The 23,852-nt window shown below is 38.3% G+C and overlaps 1 protein-coding gene across 6 annotated transcripts in view; it reads right to left on the reverse strand.

Moving 5' to 3' along the window:
* CNOT4 (CCR4-NOT transcription complex subunit 4) overlaps positions 1–22,896 on the reverse strand; it is a 146,921-nt gene extending 124,025 nt beyond the window's left edge. For all 6 annotated transcript variants that reach the window (XM_055421315.2, XM_055421313.2, XM_055421314.2 and 3 more), the window contains exon 1: positions 22,678–22,896. The gene's annotated coding sequence lies outside the window, so the exon portion shown is untranslated. The remainder of the gene's footprint in view (positions 1–22,677) is intronic.
* Positions 22,897–23,852: the final 956 nt, after the last annotated feature.

Here is a 23,852-nt window from a genome sequence, read left to right on the forward strand (position 1 = left end):
TGAATTGAATGAATGTGGTCAAAAGGTACAAATTTTCTGTTTTAAGATAAATAAATACTAGGAATGTAGATGGTGTGATCACTCACCTAGAGCCAGACATCTTGGAATGTGAAGTCAAGTGGGCCTTAGAAAGTGTCACTACAAACAAAGCTAGTGGAGGTGATGGAATTCCAGTTGAGCTATTTCAAATCCTGAAAGATGATGCTGCGAAAGTGCTGCACTCAATATGCCACCAAATTTGGAAAACTCAGCAGTGGCCACAGGACTAGAAAAGGTCAGTTTTCATTCCAATCCCAAAGAAAGGCAATGCCAACCAAAGAATGCTCAAACTACCACACAATTGCACTCATCTCACACGCTAGTAAAGTCATTCTCAAAATTCTCCAAGCCAGGCTTCAGCAATACGTGAACCATGAACTTCCAGATGTTCAAGCTGGTTTTAGAAAAGGCAGAGGAAACGGAAATCAAATTGCCAACATCCAATGGATCATAAAAAAAGCAAGAGAGTTCCAGAAAAACATCTATTTCAGCTTTATTGACTATGCCAAGCCTTTGACTGTGTGGATCACAAGAAACTGTGGAAAATTCTGAAAGAGATGGGAATACCAGACCCCCGACCTGCCTCTTGAGAAACCTGTATGCAGGTCAGGAAGCAACAGTTAGAACTGGACATGGAACAACAGACTGGTTCCAAATAGGAAAAGGAGTACGTCAAGGCTGTTTATCGTCCCCCTGCTTATTTAACTTATATGCAGAGTACATCAGGAGGAATGCTGGACTGGAAGAAGCACAAACTGGAATCAAGATTGCCGGGAGAAATATCAATAACCTCAGATATGCAGATGACACCACCCTTATGGCAGAAAGTGAAGAGGAACTCAAAAGCCTCTTGAGGAAAGTGAAAGAGGAGAGTGAAAAGGTTGGCTTGAAGCTCAACATACAGAAAACTAAGATCATGGCATCTGGTCCCATCACTTCATGGGAAATAGATGGAGAAACAGTGGAAACAGTGTCAGACTTTATTTTTTGGGGCTCCAAAATCACTGCGGATGTTGACTGCAGCCATGAAGTTAAAAGACGCTTACTCCTTGGAAGGAAAGTTGTTATGACCAACCTAGATTAGCATATTAAAAAGCAGAGACATTACTTTGCCAACCAAGGTCCGTCTAGTCAAGGCGATGGTTTTTCCAGTAGTCTTGTATGGATGTAAGAGTTAGACTGTGAAGAAAGCTGATCGCCGAAGAATCGATGCTTTTGAACTGTGGTGTTGGAGAAGACTCTTGAGAGTCCCTTGGACTGCAAGGAGATCCAACCAGTCCATTCTAAAGATCAGTCCTGGGTGTTCATTGGAAGGACTGATGCTAAAGCTGAAACTCCAATACTTTGGTCATCTCATGCAAAGAGTTGACTCACTGGAAAAGACTCTGATGCTGGGATGGATTGGGGGCGGGAGGAGAAGGGGACGACAGAAAATGAGATGGCTGGATGGCATCACCGACTCGATGGACATGAGTTTGAGTGAACTCTGGGAGTTGGTGATGGACAGGGAAGCATGGCATGCTGTGATTCACGGGGTTGCAAAGAGTCGGACACGACTGAGCAACTGAACTGAACTGAACATACAACATGATGAATACAGTTAATACTGCTGTATGTTATATATGAAAGCTTTAAGAAAGTAAATCCTAAGAGTTCTCATCACAAGGAAAAATTTTTTTCTATTTTTTTAATTTTGTATCTGCATGAGATGATCTGGATGTTCACCAAATTTAAAGTGAAATTATTACGCTGTATATCTTAACCTTACACAGTGCTCTATGTCAATTATATCTCAATAAAGCTGATAGAAAAAAACAGTTAAAAAAAAACACCACATATCAGCAAAACTCCATGAAAGATTAAAGAGATCATTTGAATAGTCCTATAAGCATTAAAGAAAAAAAAACTGACTCCATAGTTCAGAACTCAGGAAAAAGAAATTCCCAGGCCCAGATGGCTTCACTGGAGAATTATACCAAAAATTTAAAGAATTACTTTTATTTTTATACTACCTTCCAGAAAAGAGGAGGAACTCTTCCTAACTCATTTTCTGACATGAATATCACTGTGGCATCAAAACCAGACAGACACAGTACCAAAAAGTATAAACAAAAACTTCAGACCACTATTTCTCATGAACTTAAGATGCAAAAATCCTAAACAAAATATAAGCAAATAAAACCCAGAAACATATAAAAAGATTATTTGACTTATTCTAGGAAAGCAAGGTTGGTTCAACACTGGAAAATCAATCACTGTAATCCACCAAATAAAAAGGCTGCTGCTGCTGCTGCTGCTGCTGCTGCTGCTGCTAAGTCAATAAAAAGGCTAGAGAAGAAAAATTACATGATCATATCAATGGACAGAAAAGCATTTATCAAAATTCAAAATAAAAATTCTCAGTAAACGAAGAATAGAAAACTTCCTCAATTTGCCAAAAAAAAAAAAATGGTCGATTAAAAAAAAAAACATGGATAACATCACAACTTAATGGCGAAAACTATGTTTTCCACATAAGCTCAACTACAAGGCAAAAATGGTCACTCTCACCAATCTTTTTCAAGACTGGAAGTTCAGCAAACAAGGTTAAGTAAAAGAAATAAAGGCATACGGACTGGAACAGAGGAAGAATATCTGTCCCTGTTTGCAGATAACATGACTTTTCATTCAGAAAATACCGAGGAACCTATAAAAATAAAAAAGAACTAACAGAACTAATAAATTAGTTCTGAAAGGTCAAATGATAAAAGATTAACACATAAAAAGCAACCATAGTTCTATATACTAATAATAAACATATGAAAACCTAAGTTACAAACACAATGTCATTTAAAAGTCACTCCAAACAAAATGAAATACGTAGGTATAAATCTAACAAAATGGGCAAGGTCTATATATTGAAAATTACAAAATGCTGATGAAAAAAATTAAAAGGGACCTAAAGAACTGTAGACTTAGCATGTTCAATGACTGGAAGACACAACACAGTGAAGAATACACCATAAATAATATATGTCATTGATATAGATGTAATTCTTAGCAAGTCACAGAAAGATTTTTTTTTACAGGTAAAAATAAGCTTATTCTAAAATCTGTATGGAAAGGAGATCCTACAAGACCTAAAACCTTAAAACCTAAAGAATCAAATTATGTAGTAAGCCTGATATTGAGGCTAACTACATAGCTACATTACTCAAAGCAGTGTAGTACTGATGGAGATAGACACATGGATGGATGGAATGGAACAGAAAACCCAGAAACAGATCCACACAAATATGTCCAAGTGACTGCTGACAACAATATGCAAAGCAATTCAACAGAGGAAAGATAGCCTTTTCAACAGAATGTACTGGAACAAATGGACTAAAAAGAAAAAAAAAATCAACTGAAACCTATCTTGTACAAAAAGTAGCTCAAAATGGATCATAGACTAAATGTAAAATAAAAGACAATAAAACTTCTGGGAAAAAATTTAGAAAGAAATCTTCAAGACTCAGGACTAGGCAAAGAGTTCTTAGACTTGTAACAAAAAGCACAATACACAAAACAGAATTAACATATTGGCCCTCATCAAATTAAAAGTTTTTTCTATGAATGATCCTATGAAGAAGATGAAAAGACAAGCTACATACATACTGGGAAAAAAATATTTGACAAAGTACTCGTATCTAGAAAATATAGAGTCTTCACAACTCAAGAGCAAAAATATCAAATTGGAAAATGGGCAAAAGACATTTGACATTTCACCAAAGAGGATATGCTGCTGCTGCTGCTGCTAAGTCACTTCAGTCGTGTCCGACTCTGTGTGACCCCACAGACGGAAGTCCACCAGGCTCCCCCATCCCTGGGATTCTCCAGGCAAGAACACTGGAATGGGTTGCAATTTCCTTCTCCAATGTGTGAAAGCGAAAAGTGAAAGTGAAGTCGCTCAGTCGTGTCCGACCCTTAGCGACCCCACGGACTGCAGCCTACCAGGCTCCTCCATCCATGAGATTTTCTAGGCAATAGTACTGGAGTGGCTTGCCATTGTCTTCTCCAAAAGAGGATATACAAATGACCAATAAGGACATGAAAAGGGGTTCTACAACTTTAACCATAAGGAAGTACAAATTAAAACTACAATGAAATATTACACATTTGAATGACTATAAGAAAAAATAGGGATAATATACACCCACTCTGATTAGAATGCAGAGAAACGCAATCACTTATACAATGCTTGCAGAAACGCAAAATCATGGAGCAACTCTAGAAAACAGTCTTACAGTTTCTTCTAAAACTAAATATGCACTCTGATGATCAAGTAAGCATGCTCTTGGGAATTTATCCCAAAGAAATGAAAACTTGTATCATGCAAAAATGTGTACACAAATGCTCAAAACAACTCAACTAGGAAAAGAAAAAAAACTACAAACAAGCCAAATAGACAAACTGTGATATATCCACACCATGAAATACTACTCAGCAAATTAAAAAAGAACACATGTATAATAGGCTCCAGTTTCATCCACCTCATTAGAACTAATTCAAATGTATTCTTTTTAATTGCTGAGTAATACTCCATTGTGTAAATGTACCACAGCTTTCTTATCCATTCCTCTGCAGATGGACATCTAGGTTGCTTCCATGTCCTGGCTATTATAAACAGTGCTTCAATGAACACTGGAGTACATGTGTGTCTTTCAATTCTGGTTTCCTTGGTGTGTATACCCAGGAATGCGATTGCTGGGTCATATGGCAATTCTATTTCCAGTTTTTTAAGGAATCTCCACACTGTTCTCCATAGTGGTTGTACTAGTAAGCCAGAAAGAAAAACACCAATACAGTGTATTAACACATATATATGGAATTTAGAAAGATGATAACGATAACCCTGTATAGGAAACAGCAAAAGAGACACAGATGTATAGAAAAGTCTTTTGGACTCTGTGGGAGAGGACGAGGGTGGAATGATTTGGGAGAATGGCATTGAAACATGTATATTATCATATGTGAAACGAATCGCCAGTCCAAGTTTGATGCATGAATACAAGATGCTCGAGGCTGGTGTACTGGGATGAACCAGAGGGATGGGATGGGGAGGGAGGTGGGAGGGGGGTTCAAGACGGGGAACATATGTACACCTGGGACAGATTCATGTCAATGTATGGCAAAACCAATACAATAATGTAAAGTAATTAGCCTCCAATTAAATTAAAAAAAGAGAACATATGATATACACAACACAGATGGATTCAGAAATTATTCTTATAGATCAACCCAAATCTAAGTCTGCACAGCTAACAGAAATCAGGCCTAGACTCAAAACAGGAAGAACCAAAAAGTTAAACAGGGTATTCTAAGATCCAGAAAGTTGACAAGTAGCAAAATCTTTGTTTCAGTCTATCGAAGAGTATCAAAATTATCCCTCCATTCAGCATCTAAGAATGTGAACTTTCATGAGCTCACTTTTTTACTTCCTTCCCACAATGCCTATTATCTCTATTTCTCTACTCTTTTCTCCCAAGATACCCTTTCTCCTGATTTTCATTTTTAAACCTGTATTTTATCAATTCCAATCATTAAAAAAAAAAATTCAAACTTGTTGGTCAAATTTTTTTCTCATATACTTTCTTGTGAATATGCTTTTACATAATTTTCAATATGTAGGTACCTACTATTCTCTAAGTAAGTAAGGATAATAAAATAGTTCTCCAGTAAATAATTTTCAAACGCCTAACAAAGCCATTTTTGTTAATACCTTGATGGTAACAACATATGATAGATTAATTTGGAATGTATTTTGGAACTCAGAAGTCAACATCTCACTTTAAAATATAATCCACAGTTACCCAATTCATTTATTCACTTAAAAATTACCCAGATCTGAGCTACACCACTTGGGTTTAAACAGTTTAAGGCTTAACTGTATAAAGGTATTCCTTGAACCCAATATGAATCCTTTTTTTCCAAAGATCAAAAAAGGTAAGAGAAATAAAATAAAAAACTTAAACCCTCAAATGGAGGGAGAAACAGTAGCAATGGTGCTAAGGTCCAAGTTATGAAAGTTTATAAAACCTGTAACAGCAAACTAAGTCAGTGCATTTTTGCTTGTGTATTTGTTTGCTGGGTTTTACGTTCAAGCAAACTTTCCTCATATGTGAAATTTTCAATCCCTTTTCTTTTCTACCAGATACAAATTGCCTTTACTTTAAATTTTAAAATTTTACATTAGTAACAGTTCAGTTAAGTTCAGTTCAGTCGCTCAGTCATGTCCGACTCTCTGCGACCCCATGAATCACAGCACGCCAGGCCCCCCTGTCCATCACCAACTCCCAGAGTTCACTCAAACTCATGTCCACAGAGTCGGTGATGCCATCCAGCCATCTCATTCTCGGTCGTTCCCTTCTCCTCCCGCCCCCAACCTTTCCTAGCATAGCAGAGACATTATTTTGCCAACATACAGAATGATTTATAAAATATACTATTAAAGTGAAGAGGAACTAAAAAGCCTCTTGATGAAAGTGAAAGAGGAGAGTGAAAAAGTTGGCTTAAAGTTCAACATTCAGAAAACTAAGATCATGGCATCTGGTCCCATCTCTTCATGAGAAATAGATGGGGAAACAGTGGAAACAGTGTCTGACTTTGTAATTTGGGGCTCCAAAATTCCTGCAGATGGTGACTGCAGCCATGAAATTAAAAGACGCTTACTCCTTGGAAGGAAAGTTATGATCAACCTAGACAGCATATTGAAAAGCAGGGACATTACTTTGCCAACAAAGGTCCGTCTAGTCAAGGCTATGGTTTTTCCAGTGGTCATGTATGGATGTGAGAGTTGGACTGTGAAGAAAGCTGAGCACTGAAGAATTGAAGCTTTTGAACTGTAGTGCTAGAGAAGACTCTTATGAGTCCCTCGGACTGCAAGGAGATCCAACCAGTCCATCCTAAAGGAGACCAGTCCTGGGTGTTCATTGGAAGGACTGATGTTGAGGCTGAAACTCCAATACTTTGGCCACCTCATGCGAAGAGTTGACTCACTGGAAAAGACCCTGATGCTGGGAGGGATTGGGGGCAGGAGGAGAAGGGGACAACAGAGGATGAGATGGCTGGATGGCATCACCAACTCGATGCATATGAGTTTGGGTGAACTCTGGGAATTGGTGATGGACAGGGAGGCCTGGCGTGTTGCTCTTCATGGGGTTGCAAAGAGTCGGACACGACCGAGCGACTGACCTGAACTGAAGTAGTCATAAATATTAAGAAGTAAATAAAAGATAAACTCTTATACTTTTTAAATTCCTCCAAACTTCTTCCAGGCAATATACACAAAGTATAACATGCCTATATAGTACCATGAGAAGAAAAGACGAAAAGTCAAAAGGTTAAAAAAAAAGGAAAAGAAAAAGACAACTCAGGGTTTCAGAAAGTGAATGCTAATAAGCATAACAACATAAAAATATTAACCTTCGGGAAAAAATCATTTTATATTATTATGTTTAGAGAATATATAATGGATTAAAATAATTGAAATTGTTAGAACAAAGGAAAAAGTAAGATAAGACAGCAATGTCAAAGAGAAATAAAATGCAAACTACATATGTAATTGTAAATTTTCTACTAGCCGCACTGAGAAAAGGAGTAGGCAATTTATCTAACCCAATATATCCAAAATATTATCAACTCAACAAGTAATCATTAATTTACACTAGAAATGGCAACCCACTCCAGTGTTCTTGCCTGGAGAACCCCAGGGAAGGGGGAGCCTGGTGGGCTTCCGTCAATGGGGTCACACAGAGTCGGACACGACTGAAGTGACTTCGCAGCAGCAGCACAACTTAATTCCGACTAGCCACATCTCAAGTGCTCAAAAGCTAACACATAGCTCATGGGTAACATAGTAAACAACACAACTCTGAAACAGCTTGAGAAAACAGGCATATATATATCTATTTTCAGACCAATCTCTTGGTACCAATCTGTGGTCCTAAGTACTAAAATATGAAAAGATTTGATATCAGTAGTAACATACACACAATATCACAACTTGTAATATGATTGCTGATCCCACTATAAGAGAACATTCTGAAAGGGAATCAAAAGAAAACTGATTAAAGAACATCTGCTTCAGAGAACAGAAGTGAAAAGATAAAAGAAATGAACTACCAAGTTCTTTTTTCAACCAATCTCCAAGTTTCTCTACATGTTGCAATACAGTGTAACTCTTCTAGAAATCATGAGCATTATGACAAGTACATTCAGAGTACCCAAAATACATATTTTTCATTTTCCCCACAATTTTACACATGATTTCCTTATTTGTATCAATTACCCTTTTGCTGTCATGTTCAGTATCATTCTGTTGGAAACTTTATTAACAAAAGTAAAACCAACTCACATCAGAGATGGCAAAATGGACTATCAAGATATCTGAAAGAAGAGTTTACAGTTTAAAATACTAATTCAAATAGAGCCAAATTTCTTAAGAAATACAATACATCCATGTGGAAGTAGGGAAAAACAGAGAAAGGGCAGGGGTAGAGGGAGGACACTAAATTTGGCAGGAGTTGGGGAGAAAGCAAGAGCTGCTTAAGGAGGTTAGAGGCAGTAGTGAAATAACAACAGATCACTATTTTATTTGCCACACTGTGTGGCACGTGGGATTTAGTTCCCTGACAAGGGATCAAACTCGTGTCCTTCACGTTGGGAGCATGGAATTGTAACCACAGGCCCACCAGGGAAGTCCCAATGGATCTCTAATTTAAAAGGGTGGTCAAGTCTTCCATTCAAAGTCACTTTCTGTAATAGTAACCAACTCATATGGGGTCACACAGAGTCGGGCACGACTGAAGTGACTTAGCAGCAGCAGCAGCAGCAGCAACCAACTCATAACCTCTCTTCCCAGTTCCCTCTGGTATATAGGTTGTAGGTCTTGTGTGTATAGGATGAAGGAGAGGAGGGTGAGTGAGGTGAAAAGCAGGCCATGAGCCATCCCTGACAACTTCCCCACCCACAAACATCGGTATAATCAAAGTCTACATTAAATATGCCTTCAAGGTTTAGTTAAGATAAGACAGACTAGAATATCTCTCACCAACTCATGAATATAATGATTGATACCTAGGTAATGAATGTACACTAGGTAAGAAGCGAAGAAACAAAATCAAGGTGGGAGGCGGGGTGGAACAGTGCAAAAGAAAATAGAAATCTGTGGACTGGAGGTCCTAATGACAGTAAGATTGATGAGTCGGGGAATGCCCGGAAGGAGTGAAAAGACATATGGTGGTCAGAGAGGGGTTGCATGACCTGAAAATCATGGGAGGCAGGGCTCACATTATTGGTAATAACAAGGTATAAGACATGACCATGGGGACTTCCCCGGCAGTCCAGTGGTTAGGACTCCTCACTACTATTAAAGGGGGCAGAGGTTCAATCCTGAGCTAGGGAACTGGGATTCCCGCATGCCATGCAGCACAGCCGGAATAAAAAAAAAAAGACACAACCATGAAGTAGTGGCTGAGATAGGGTGGAGAGCAAAACCATTAAAGAAGAATTTTAGAACTTAAGAGGTCAAAGTATTAGAAACAACACAAATGGTACACACTGCAACTATCAAGAATTTTTAAATGGATAGTGTTATTAGCAAGAATGACAGTATACTGTGAGCTAAAAGTCAAGAAAAGATGAGTAGCTCAGAATGCAAGAAATGCCAGCAAACCTAAGGGTTTTGGACAATATAATCCAGGTTCCCCTTTTGACTCCTAGTCAATGGAAGAGGTCATAATGGGAAATGCAATCTTAAATCTCAGTACATGAAACTCACCAATGACCCATGATAAAATGAAATGAAAAATATTATAGCCAACACATACAAGGATGACAGGGGAAATAGTGTCTTCAGAACAGTAGGAAGTGGAGGAAGTGTTCAGGGGGGAAAAAAACAAGGATACGAGAAATTTTGCTGATGATGGAAAGGACTGAAAAGGTAAGAAACATTCAGAACTTTGTCAGGATTCAAGTGTGAGACATGAACTGTCACTTGGGAGAACGGTAGTAACTGACATCAAAGGGGATAAAAGATATAATGAGATTTGGACTTCAGGCGAGCAGTGGTGTCAAGCCTGTGACTGCCAGAGGGAGAAATGAAGTGTCAGAAGCTCCCTGTCAATAGAACCCGAGAGTCGGGGGAAGCATCGCCCTTTGTTTCAGTGCAAAGGGCTTTTTCTTCATCCCTAATGATGGCATACAAGGAAATTGCAATGGACCTGTAAGGCTGTAGAGTTTTTAAAAATTAATAATAAAAAGAGTTTAGAACAGTTCCTAAATTCTAATAAACACAAAAATGTAAGCTTTTATCAGCTAAGCAAAAGTAAAATAGAATTATTATAGGAAAAGAGAGGTGTCTTTAACATTTTTCTTTCCTCAGCTTAATGGGTTTCTCAAGTGATTACCAGGAAAACCAGTACCAAAATGGACTCAGAAAACCCACTTGATCTTCTCAGATCAACTTCTATATAGTATCCATCAATCTCAGAAAATTGGCTTTTCCTCCAAAATTGTATCCCCAGCACCACTTAAACTGATTTCCCCATCCACCTCACTTCAATGGTGAAATACTTTACTCATTCAACAAGCACAGACTGAGCACCTACTACGTTCCAACTATTATTCCCAAAACCTGGGTCTATCAAGGAACAGACACGCCCATCTGAGTAGATGGAGATCGACAACAAACAGTATATATAATAAGTAAGTGGATTATATGTTATGTTTGAAGTATTGTATTTTAAGGGCTTCCCAGGTGGTGCTAGTGGTAAAGAACCTACCTACCAATAAAGAGATATCAAGAGAAATGGGTTCAATCCCTGGGTTGGGACAATCACCTGGAGGACGACATGGCAGCCCACTCCAGTATCCTTGCTTAGAGAATCCCACGGGCAGAGGAGCCTGGCAGGCTACAATTCACAGGTTCACAAAGAGTCGGACACAACTGAAGTGACTTAGCACGTTATATATATATTGTTTTTTTAAGTAAAACAATGCAAATATTAGGGGAGAGAGGCTTGAATGCTAACTGTAAATAAATAGCGCAGGCCTAATGAAAAGGACATTATGTGAACAAAGGTCTGAGGGAGTTGAGATAGCTCTACAGTAATTGGAAAACTGTTCTCCAGGCAGAGGGACAGTCAGAGCAAAGGTTCTAAGGCTTTTCTATTCAGTTCTTACCACTACTTGGCAATGATTTTATTAATGTTTTTCCTATTTCTTCTATTGTCCAATCCTACTCTTTACCCTCACTTCAGCGGTGGATGATAATAACAGCTAATAGTTATCAAATATTTACTACATACCAAGCATTTTCTAAGCATTTTAAAAAGATTAACAGATCTAAGAAATAACATAGATCTATGAACTAGATCTCCATCATTTACAAGGAAGAAAACTGATGCACAAGATAAAGCAACTTTCCTCAAGATTAGAGTCATTTAGCAAGTGGCAGAGCCCTGAAGCAGCATGTGTAATAAGTCTTCTATACTGTGAAATTTAAGAACATTCAGCACGAAGACTGCCTCAAGTTTTCTCATTTCTAATAAACAGAATCTCTCATATTACACATTCAATAACTATGAAAGCTGTTACTATAATCTGTTTGACTGACATTTTTACAGTCATTACCTACTACTGAACAGTCTTTACCTACAGTCTCTACTTACCATTTCCCTTAGCTCCCCCCAATCTGATTCACATTCCCAGTCTAATGAAATTGCTCTAATGTGATTAGTGACCATCCCACCACAAGCCAAAGAGCTTTCTCTAGTCTCATTCTCCTGGAATGTTGCATTGAATTGTGTCAATTCCTTCTTTCCTCTTGAAGTCAAAATGATATCATACTGGATCTTCCTATCCCGATGACTTCTGCCCCAGGAAATTCTTCGTTTTCTGAGACATACTTTTCCACCTTCTTTTCACTTCTCCAGTTGTTCAGTTAATAATACCTTTTTTTACTTCTACCCCTTTTAAATAGGGATCCCAAAAGCTTACTTGCTTTTATACTTGTCTGTTATCTCAGTCCCCCTCAAGGTTCATTCATCCAATAAACATTTATCAAGCATCTTATTATCTACCAGGCACTGTTTGTGTCACTCTGGATACATCAATGAACAGAATAGACAAAAATATCTTATCCACATAAAATCAAGTATCTATGCTACCACAGATACTCAAAACCATCTTCCCTATGCTCTTTCCAGTAGTCATGTATGGATGTGAGGGTTGGACCATAAAGAAAACTGAACGCCAAAGAATTGATGCTTCTGAACTGTGGTGCTGGAGAAGACTCTTGAGAGTCCCTTGGAAAGCAAGGAGATCAAACCAGTCAATCCTGAACGGAATCAATCCTGAATATTCACTGGAAGGGCTGATGCTGAAGCGGACGCTCCAATACTCTGGTCACCTGATGTGAAGAGCTGACTCATTGGAAAAGACCCTGATGCTGGGAAAGATTGAGGGCAGGAGGAGAAGGGGACGACAGAGGATGAGACGGTTGGATGGCATCACCGACTCGAAGGACATGAGTGTGAGCAAGCTCGGGGAGTTGGTGACGGACAGGGAGGCCTGAAGTGCTGCAGTCCATGGGGTCACAAAGAGTCAGACACGACTGAGCAGTCAACTGAACTGAACTGAAATAGTATTTTAAACACATCTCTCCCCAACTTAAAAAAATGAATTTGAAGTGACTGCAATGATTCCTCTCTTATCAATCACATCTAAATTTCTCTGTCTTCGTTTAAAACACTCATTCATAATTATTTTCTAATATACCTATCCAGATTCATTTTCTATTATTCCTTGATTCAAAAGAATCCTAGGTAGGTCAGTACCTGGATTATCCCCTAAAACACTTTACTTGTGCTTCTAGCTGGTCAAATAACTACTGAAAACATATGTCCATTACCTAGACACAAACAAGTATACTAAATAAAAAGTCTACAGAAACAGATTTTTTTAAAATCCTTTCAAATGAGTAAAAACAGCAAACACTTCTACAAGGCTTACTATAGGGCTTACTATATGCCAAGGGTTTCCCACGTGGTGCTAGCGGTAAAGAATCCTGCTGCCACTGCAGGAGACACAAGAGACACAGGTTTAATCCCTGGGTTGGGAAAAGGCAACCCACTCCAGTATTCTTGCCTGGGAAATCTCATGGACAGAGGAGCCTAATGGGCTACAGTCCATGGGCTGCAAAAAGTCAGACACAACTCAGCACACATACAAGACTATATGCCAAACACTATTCCACGCATTTTATAAACATTAACTCATTTATTCCACACAACAACCTTAATGGCTGCATCCTACAAATGAGGAAGCTAAGGGCCTGATAGGATAAAATAACTTGCCCTAGGTCTGACAAGAAGTATGTAGTAAAGGCAAGATTCACGCTCAGGCAGCCTGGTTCCATACTAAACTGCATAATACTCGCAGCAGAAGCAATAAATAAAAATAGGAATTCAAAGGGCTGGCAACGAAATCTAGAGGCCAATGAAAACTATGTTCAACTGTATTAAAAAAAAATCTTTTAAGTTAACTCCTTTCTCTTAGAGCAATATTCCTTTTAATATAATGCCAAGTTTTAAAAATTGTAGAATTTAGTAGTTCATTATAAAAAGCACAATCTGTAAACACAAACACATCATATGTTATTCAAAGTTCTCCAAAGCTGCTGAAAATATTTGCTAAGCATGACAAAATATATTTTTATATATTTATATGTACATATAGGGGGACATATGACTAACAAATGCTATTTTATTAGCATGGCTATTAAAGTCTTTTATTGTCATACTTGTTTTCATTAGGATCAAACAGAATACAGTGCAGGGAAGGTAACTACCTTAAACAAACAAACAAAGACTACTAGCTTTACTTTCTAGAAGCAAAATTCACATCTATACTAGGTTTAGTATAACAGAAAAGATTTTAATAGAAGCAAGACATTCCTAAAGAAGTACCACTAAGCACCTAACTTATATCCACACCCTGCAACCTATCACCAACTCTACGGCTAAAGCACATTTTACAAGATTTCTAAGGATTCATTTAGGAAATTTATGAAGCTATTTTATAACTGATTACATACAATTAAAAATGAAAGGAAGAGGTTCTTGTATAAAATAATCTTAGAATAATCTTCTGCCAACTTATGAACAGATGAGAAGTATTATACATATCACTTTCTTCTCTTTCCCATTTCCCCCTTCTTCCTGGCAGATTAAAGACAGAATTGTCAGCTTCTGAGCTAGAGAGACTAAAATGCTGAAGCCTGGAGAAGGAAGCTAGTCTGACTTAGAAAAGGCTAAAGTTTGTAGCCTTCCTAACTAGTAGCCTAACTTAGAAAAGAGAAACCTAAAGTACGTAGCCAAAGCCAGCAAAGGAGCCAGTACCATCCATCAATGCCTGAGGCAAAAATACACTTTGGCTGTTATTAGAATTTGAAGACTTTCACTGTATTGTCTGCCTATCTTCCCTTTCCCCAGGTTTGCAATGCACCTGCCCTTGTAGCAACTCAAGACACTCCCAAAGCCACTCACACAAAAAGGGCCCTTTCCCAAGATTTATATGAATAAAGCTTTGCAAAATACTAATAATCTGACATTAACTCAAGTTGTTAAAATCTGGGAGAGCCTTTTGGAGCATGGAACCATTTGCTCCCCTCCCTACCAACCCCTCAGGGCTTCCCTGGTAACTCAGCTGGTGAAGAATCTGCCTGCAAGGTAGGAGACCCCAGTTAGATTTCTGGGTCGGGAAGATTACCTGGAGAAGGGATAGGCTACAGACTCGAGTATTCCTTTCCCTGGTGGCTCAGTTGGTAAAGAATCTACCTGCAGCACCGGAGACCAGGGTTCAAAAGATCCCCTGGAGAAGGGAATGGCTACCCAGTCCAGTATTCTGGCCTGGAGAATTCCATGGACTGTACAGTCCATGGGTCACAAAGAGTTGGACACAACTGAGTGACTTTCACTTCACTACCACCCCTTCATCTTGGCTCCATACTCAAGGCATTAAATTAAAAGTTCCTGGAGGAAAAGAATAGATTGGCAGCTACCACTGAAAATATTCTCAAATACTAAGGCTCTCCTATACTGCATATTTGATAATTTACTTCCTTTCCACGTACACTGGGAATGAGAAAGAAGCAAAATCCTCCTCAAGATTCTTCTGCGCAAAGGCGATCTCAATTCAATCTTAAACCCAAAATTAAAATATGAAAGGCCCTGTTAAAATATACCAAAGGAGAAAGCAACAGCTTTCTATTCTAGTGACCATATTAGACAGCACACATAACCTGCTAAATAAAGAAGGGGAAAAATGTCAGAAATAGCTCTGACACATTACCAGGATTAAGGAGGTTCAGGATGGAGGGAACATCAATGAAAAACACATATTTCCCAACAAAGCACTATATTACATTATTATCTTTAGTCTTATTATAATTTCCCAAAATATTCATGGCATTATGGTAGATCTTTTATATTAATAATAGGAAATAAAATGATTGATAAGTCATTTTGAAGCTGTAAGCACCCCAAGCTTGACATATTTTCAGACTCAATTGTGATAATTCCACATGCTAAATGTTGTAAAAAGGGACTATGTGTCATATTGAGGGAAGCAGAAAGAGAAGAAATGAAAATACAATATTACTCATCTACTATTTACAAAGTCAAAACAAGAAATCTACTTTTTCCCTGTTGCTTTAAGATACAAAATGAAATTTTCCTTCGCAAAACAAAGCAAGCATGCTATCCAGAAATACACAATAGATGAAGAAAGTTGGTTTAATGAAGAGTAAACAAACCAAAACAAAGAAAAGAATAACTTCAAGGGTCTCAGAACTTAAAAACTCCAAATAAGCCTGTTTAACCAGATCTGTTTAGAATACCTCTGCAAAACAAAGTATAATCAAAATAAATCAAAAAATAAACTTTCACTTAATAATGGCCCTACATTCTTCTTTGGCCTGCTGACCTATTCTTATTCATCCTTAGGGAGCTTGGGGTTGACAATATTAGTGTTCTATTCATCAGAATTTTATGCCATTCCTTCTGCTTTCATCAGATCACTATTAAACTTTAAAGACACCCAATAATATATACTGGTTACAAGCTGTTCAAACATACATTTCCTAATAATTCTGAACTCATACACACTTAAGCAGATGAGGCATCAATTTCTATTTTACAGATGAAATACATTCCATCTCATCATCATGTAATAAAGATTTATTTTCTAAACTCTTATTTGTCAGTGAACACATAACTAAAATTATTTGAAAACACTGGTGGTTATTTTCTGCTGAAATTTTCTGAGATTGTTATTTTGAGAAATCATGCATCACTTCCTTTCCAAAAGCTGGGCTTGTATAACAAATTGCAGTTTACTATCAAAGACAAAGAGACTACATTTCTTAAGTTCTCTACTCTCCAAAACCTTGTTGTCACTTCTGGATGTAAAGGACTGAAGAGAAGATGGAATCTATGAGGTGTCACACCAATATCTCTCAGATGGTGCCTTACCTCTGCAGTCTACTCATTAATTTTTCTCACTCAACTGTCCACCCCAAAATACACTGCACATTACTGAAGGAGGGATCTTTCTAGAGAGTACTTTCACTATGTCATCTCCTGCCCCAACCAACCTACTGGCTCCTTACTATTTAGCAGATCAGATTCAACCTGACGCTGAATACACCTCATAATCTAGCCTGACTCTAGTATACTAATTTCTCTGACTCCATTCTCAGAAATTAGCACCTTATTCCACTGAAATCAGACTCATCTCTCTCTCACATCATACTGGTCCCCATCAACGTGTCTGCTCCTGCTTCCACACTCCACATGGAATGTATGGAATGTTCTCCTTCTGAAGACGCTCTGCCTATACGGACAGTACATATTCTATATTCAAGTCTTACTTTCTCAAGAAGCCCTACTTCTAAATATCCCTACACTAACATACTGGACTCAGAACTTATGAATCAAAGCATTAGATGTATTACGTTTTGGTTAGCGCTAGTTAATAATTATGGAAGTGCACCCAACAAGATAATAAACTCTTAGAAGAGGTTGAACCGTTTCCCAAGAAGCACATCTATAATAAATACTTTAAAGACTATTGGACAGACTGAATAATCTTGCTTAAAAAAAAAAATCAAGGATTTTTATGTCAAAAGATTTCTAGCTCATTTGAAATAATTGTGAAGATGAGGATTTGCTTCAAAATAATCCAGGTCAAAGAGTAGGGGGACAAGGAGTAAACTAAGTGAAGGCACAGGTGAACCCAGATTGATTATGAGTTGATCTTTGAAGTGACACAGACATTTCTGTCTGTGTCAGAGATTTCTACTTCTGTTTAAAATTTTCCACAATAAGTTTTTTTTTTATTTTTAACACTAATAAGTCTATAGTTTATTTTAAATGACAAAACCAAGGCATAGAATACCACTTTTCTTTACCCAACAAATATCCAGGTCCCAATTTAAAGTAAGAAAAAAAATTCTGGAAAGATATAACTTGGCAGGGAACTTGTATGATTCTAATTCTCAACTAAGAATTAATTTAAAAATTAAAGAAAAAAAAACAACCTAAATGGAAGGGATCACCATCAAAAGAAAAATTAATCTACTACCAAAAGCAATACTGTTTATATTTCAAATTCTCATTCAATTACATTATTCACAAAAGGACCCACCCAAACAACAGCTGAAAATCAGCTGTTTTTTTTTAAAAAAAAGGAAAATACGAAAGGCAAAAAAAAAAAAAAAAAAAGGCTGCTACAATCAATGCTCAATAAGCCAAATCAGTCAATGCTACTTCAAGAAACTCACAGTCTGAAAACCACTACTGCTCTTAACAGAGACTGACTTAGTAGAGTATTAAATAATCAGAAAAATAAGCACTTCCTCTTTATTCTGAGAACTGAAAATTATGTTTAAGAAATTTCAGATATTTGCCTTAATGACAATGTATCTGTTTGCTGCTACTAAGGAATGCTCCACCTCTTTGGTAGTTCAGTCTACAGCTACTTATCAAATTCAACCACCATTTCTCTACATCATCAATTAATTCTTTTTAAAAGCAGTAATACAAACACCTGCTATCTTTAAATGCTGGCGTTTTATTCTAATTACACTGTTTCTTTGCCTTGACTTTTTTTTCTCCCAAACTAGTTTTAGGCATATATACACACTAATCTGATTATTTTGATTTCCCCTTCTCCACAATTTCTCTAAATATTCAAGAGGGTAGGTTTTAGATACCATAACTAAAAACCCAGTGACTGCGAACAAATATCTCATATACCCTGATGCTGGGAAAGATTGAGGGCAGGAGTGGGGGCGGACAGAGGATGAGATGGTTGGATGGTGTCACTGACTCAATGGACATGAGTTTAAGCAAACTCCAAGAGATGGTGAAGGACAGGGAAGCCTGGTGTGCTGCAGTCCGTGGGGTCAGAGTCGGACACGACTGAGCAACTGAACGACAAATAAATAGCAAGCTTTATCCTAATAGCAATACATCATCTGTCCATCACCCAATACAATTAAAGTTTAAAACAGGACAACTTTCTTATATAAACAGAGTTTAGAAAGAAAGAAACCACACTCACAGATAAACTTCTTAGAAGAAAAAGATACTCAAATTGCCGTGTACTTGCCCTATCTTTAAAGTTTCATTTTCCTAGCAAGTAAAGGTAATGATCTTCTTTTTAGTAGCATGTAATTTCCCTTTTCCAGTAAAAGAAAAACTGCTATAGGAAAGCTAATCTAAGGGGCCAAAAGAGTGTTGAAATTTTGTTCTATAAACTACTTTCTCATTAAAAAATCCAAGAATCATGCTATGAAAAAGAATTGAGACAAAACCTATTGGATTAATATTATTACACCTGAAAAAGTTGACATTCACCACACAATCTTTTCTAATAAAGAAGACCACATAATATCAAAAACATTTTCAGAAAACCACTAAATATAGGATTAAAGGTCCCACTTATCTTCTTTCATCACATCACTGAGTAAATAACGCCCATCTTTATCATTTGTATACTCTCGACTTTTGAGAAAAAACATTACTTTTTAAAATATCAAGGGTATTACCACAAAGAATGGGCCATTTGCACATTTTTATTAATATCTGAGTTAAACACAAACTTTTTTAAATCTCAAAATGTGTTAACAAATTTTATCAATATATGCTACTCCAGTGGGATGAAAACCATTTACAAGTTCCACTTAGATTAAGAAATCCTTTGAGAAAAGTATGTAGTACATTCTAGTTATACTATTTCTAGAGCACTAAAAATCTCTATAACCTATTTCCCTACTGTTTTTCTTTAGAACCAGCTGAATGTAACTTTCTTCACAAAAAGTCAAGACAGTAGTATATTTAATGACAAAAAACTGAATTTTCAGCAAATGCTTAAGTTTTCACAAATCAAAACTTTCTACTTCACTTGAATGGTCTATAAAAATAGTAACACTGAGTTGAAACCGATTCAATCAAGTGCTATTTGCAGGCACCAAAAAGAAAAAAAAATTTTTTAATCAACAGTGTGGCTTAACCTTAAGACATGAGTAGTGAAGGAGAGAAAGGGAAGATTTCTAAAATCATAGTGCTTAAACTGAGAAGGTATTTTTTCATTAACTTAATATATATACATAAAACATCACCTGAAAAATAAAACTCCCCTAATGCAAGATGTTCATCCTTAAGCAATGCTCTCTTTCTTTTACAAAGTAATAAACTGCAAGTTATCACTAGTGCTCCATTCAGACTGAAGTTGAAGGGCATTACAAAACAATTTTTCTGCACTTTGCCATTTGATTATAAGTCTTATCCCTCATAAAAGGTTTGTCTATAGAACTTTATAAACAAATTTTATAATAAGTAAACCTTAAGTAATCCACATTCAAAAACCCTCCTTTAGAAATAATCTATTCAACTGGAATTCAACTACTGAACCCGGCAGAAAGTATTTCAAACTATCCCCACCTCCCAAAAAAAACCCCATAAAATTAGGAAGCTGCAATAAACCATACAAAAATATTTTGAAATCTCAGCTCTCTATTTCCTATCAAAATATCAAAGCACTTTAGATTATCTTCTTCAGATGTGTTAAAGATCCCAAAGTGAATTCATTTTGACTTCACAGTGCTGAAAATAAGCATCTGATGACTGCAGGTAAAAAAAGTAGAGTGGAGGAAACTACTTGAGAACATTTTTTATTGAAGCAAAATAGCTTTACAAAAGAAAAGATATATTAAAATTATTTACGTTCTTCTGCCAGACAGTCCTCTTCTAGAATACATTGCTTACAATTCAGCAAAGCATGACTGCCAAAGGTTTCTAAACCCATTCGGATTTTTCATAGTAGAAAGCTTCTCCACCAGTGTATTACAAAAAAAAAATGTATTTTTTGCTTAGAGTTGAAGATCAGTTGTATTAAATATTTTCCTACTAACATAAACTAAAAGTAATACTTAAAAAAACAAAAAAACTCAGGTTATAACTCAACACAAGGTTTGCTACATAAATTGCTTCTAAATCTCAGAAGAGTAGGGATTAATTCAGTTTCCCCAAATTGTGGCTTAAGTGGCTGAAAGGAAAAATGAAGCTTTATAAACATCTTTTCCTAACCTTGGTTTACATTTGGTGAAACAGACCATTTATCACAATCAAGTGAATGTCATGTCAAATATAAGATTTCTCAAGTACTACAGGTAAAATATGTAAAAATCACAATGCAGTCATCTCCAAAAGTGATTTAAAAGGCAGCTGTATGTATTTATATTTGCACTTGAGGTATTATTGCTTTTGCAAGTAAGAGGTATATTGCTGCATGAGACTGCTACTATGACTTTTAACATTTTTATATATATCTTATGAATACAATGTCTTATTCCTGTTTAAATTTGAGATGTATGTATCTGATCTATGTAATCCTGTTTGTTTTTCTGGTAATTCTTTACTTCACAGTAGTCTGATTATAGCAAAAGCTCCTTCACTTTATGCCATTACTCAGGACATTTTAATTTCGCTTTCACCAAAACAGACATCATAAGCCACCCTTGGCTTCTAGCTTTCTGTTTCTTAATGTAAACAATAATGACAGTGAGTGTTACCAAATGCATCTATGTGCACAGCTTTGTCATTTCTTTTCCCAGCACCCTTTTTTCCTATGGAAAAAAAAGAGGGATTTCATTCTAGAAAAAAATCGATTTTTCTTTTGCTTATATACTTAATGGTTTTCAAAAGAAGATAATGTATTCTGATACCTACCATTCTAGAAATGTTAAAAGAACTTACCAAATCCAAAAATATTAAGACAATCTGGTATTAGCCAGAGAGGAAATTTCCAAACTATAAATAGTCATCAATTAAGCTGAACATCAATAAAACTGAGTCAATAATCAATTCTCAATTTGGAAGGAATCCGTAACCCACATATAACCTGCATATAATGAAAATACCACTAATATTTGCTCGTGAAGCTCACAGATGAATTTGATTGTGTGCCAGATTTATCTTATTTTTAAACACCTAGGCTAATATTTGTTGGTATAATCAGAGCCCATACTAAGTGTCCTGGGGAGATGCAATCCAGAAGAACGTTTGGTAGCATGGAGAAACCGGTCCAAAATGAGAGAAAAAAAAAAAAAACACGTCCCAACAGGGCGAATAATCCACACTGATCACTGGGAGCAAACCGAAGACGCTCCTCTCCGGAGTAGCCTGAATAAACGATCTTCACTCAAAATGTTTAATCGTATCCTACCTCACTTCATTCACTTCCCAACTTCCTTGACTTTTCAGGGGCCAACACGGGGCGTCCCTTTCTTTCTTTTTTTTTTTTTTCTGGAAGAGTATGCTGAAAGAATCAGTTAGGAAAGAGGGAGGGAAAGAACAATACCCAAGAAAGCTGTGAAACAGGTGGGTTAGAACGAGCAGCGGCACAATCGAGATAGTTAAGGGGCAGCTTTAAAAATGACAGATGTGGTTAAAGGAAAGACAGCAAAACGGGTAGCAAGACAGGCTGAGGGGCTGACTGCAAGCAACAGGGGGGGTGCAAAGGCTAAGTCCAGAGCGGTGGCAAAAAAAAAAAAAAAAAAAAACACAAGCAGCAGGACGAGTGGGCAACGAGCAGTAGGATTAACGAGCAGCAGCAGCGGCACGGGTCAGAGTGGGAGTGATGGCTTTGGTCCTGGGAGACGGGGTCCACCGGGAAAGGACGTAAGAGAGGGGCGAGGGGGCTGGGAAAACAAGGAGTCCTGAGACCTAAGATTGCTGCTCCTACAAAAATGTAGAGGAAAGCGCTGAAGACGAGCAGCCGCCTCAGCTGCCCAATTGAAGAGATTTTCGAAGCAGCCGGCGCCCGCCGCCGCGCTGCCTTCTGCCCAGCTCCCTTTTCCTGGTGGTAACTGCTGTGGCGTAGAGGGGAGAGGGAGGAAGAGGAGGAGGAGGAAGATCGAGGAGGAGGGTGAAGATGAGGCGGGGGGGTGGGGAGAAAGGGGGGTGCGGCCTGCACAGTCCCAGCGAAGCCTCCGCTCTCTCGTAGCCGGTCAGCCCTGGGTTTCCCCTAAAGCCCAGCCCCGCATAGACTCACCCGCCTGCCTTGCCTCGCTTTTCCCTTAGCCGACTCCACGCGCTGCCGCGTCCTCACAAGAGACCACTGAACGAGTGTCGGGGAAAAAAAACTCTTCAGAACCGGGTCTGATTGCTTCAGCGAGTCCGACCTTTACGGCTGAGAGAGAGACTCTCAGCTTTCGGTGGGTTCCACAGCCAGACGGGCCACCATCTTACATTAGGGTAAGACTCCTCCGGCCTCCCGTGCGCAGGCGCACGCCGATCCGGCCGGGAGGGGCGGGGGAGGGGCGGGAGGAGTGGCGGGTGGCCGCTCCCGCAGCACCCTGGGAGTTGTAGTCCTGGGAGGGTAACCGCCCAGCTGCAAGCCGGGAGTTGAAGTTCTCACTCGGAGGGCGGCTGGCACCGCCTGCCTCACGTGGCTGCTACACTATTGCCTTTTTTCGTGTTTTGCTTCCTTCTCGGCCCTCGTGTGTGCTGCTCCGCTGTCATTTGGTCGGCGGCCTACGTTAGCGGTTCCGTTTCCTCAGTGTTTGCTCAAATATGGAAAACCACAACTCGGGGCGGGCGTAACCAATTTGGGGGGAGCAGAGAACGTCTTTTCTCTGCTCCGCCCACCGTAGGTATCAGAGAGGGCGGGGTAGAGGCAGATGCGGGGTTAGGAGGAGCGCGGGATTTGATATAAGGTGGGAATTAGATACTGAATTAGCGTTTGTTTTTCGAAAAGTGAGTGTTAGCTCGTTTCCCCTGTTTGCGCTTTTTGGAGCCACCACCCTTCTTCCCATCCTCACCATTAATCTCCGGTGAAGAGGTAATCCTAAATTGTCCTGTACAGAGTACAAGAGAACGGAAGACCCACGCACTTACAAAAATGTGTTTCTGATGAGGTCAATTTGAGAACATTATGCGGACTTTGCATATTAGTGTTAGTTCGGTTTCCAGCCTGGACAGCTCTGCGCGCGGAGTTCACAAACCCTTCACACATCAATACATGCCAACGAGTATAAGAATGCACTCGCAATTTCTACGAGCGCTGAGGAATCCTCAATCTCAAAAATAAGTCAATTTACTGGTCCCGCCCACAGTCCTCCTAGAATTCTGGTGGAAGTGGCGCTCCACGCAGTCGTTTTTGCTTATTGCGTGTATTCCTCACCCATTCATACAACAGATACTCATGGAGCTCCTCCTGTGTGCCCA

The sequence above is a fragment of the Moschus berezovskii genome, chromosome 3 (genome assembly GCF_049115385.1).
Source record: "Moschus berezovskii isolate FMDL1 chromosome 3, NW_MosBer_1.0, whole genome shotgun sequence".
NCBI classification, from domain to species: Eukaryota; Metazoa; Chordata; class Mammalia; order Artiodactyla; family Moschidae; genus Moschus; species Moschus berezovskii.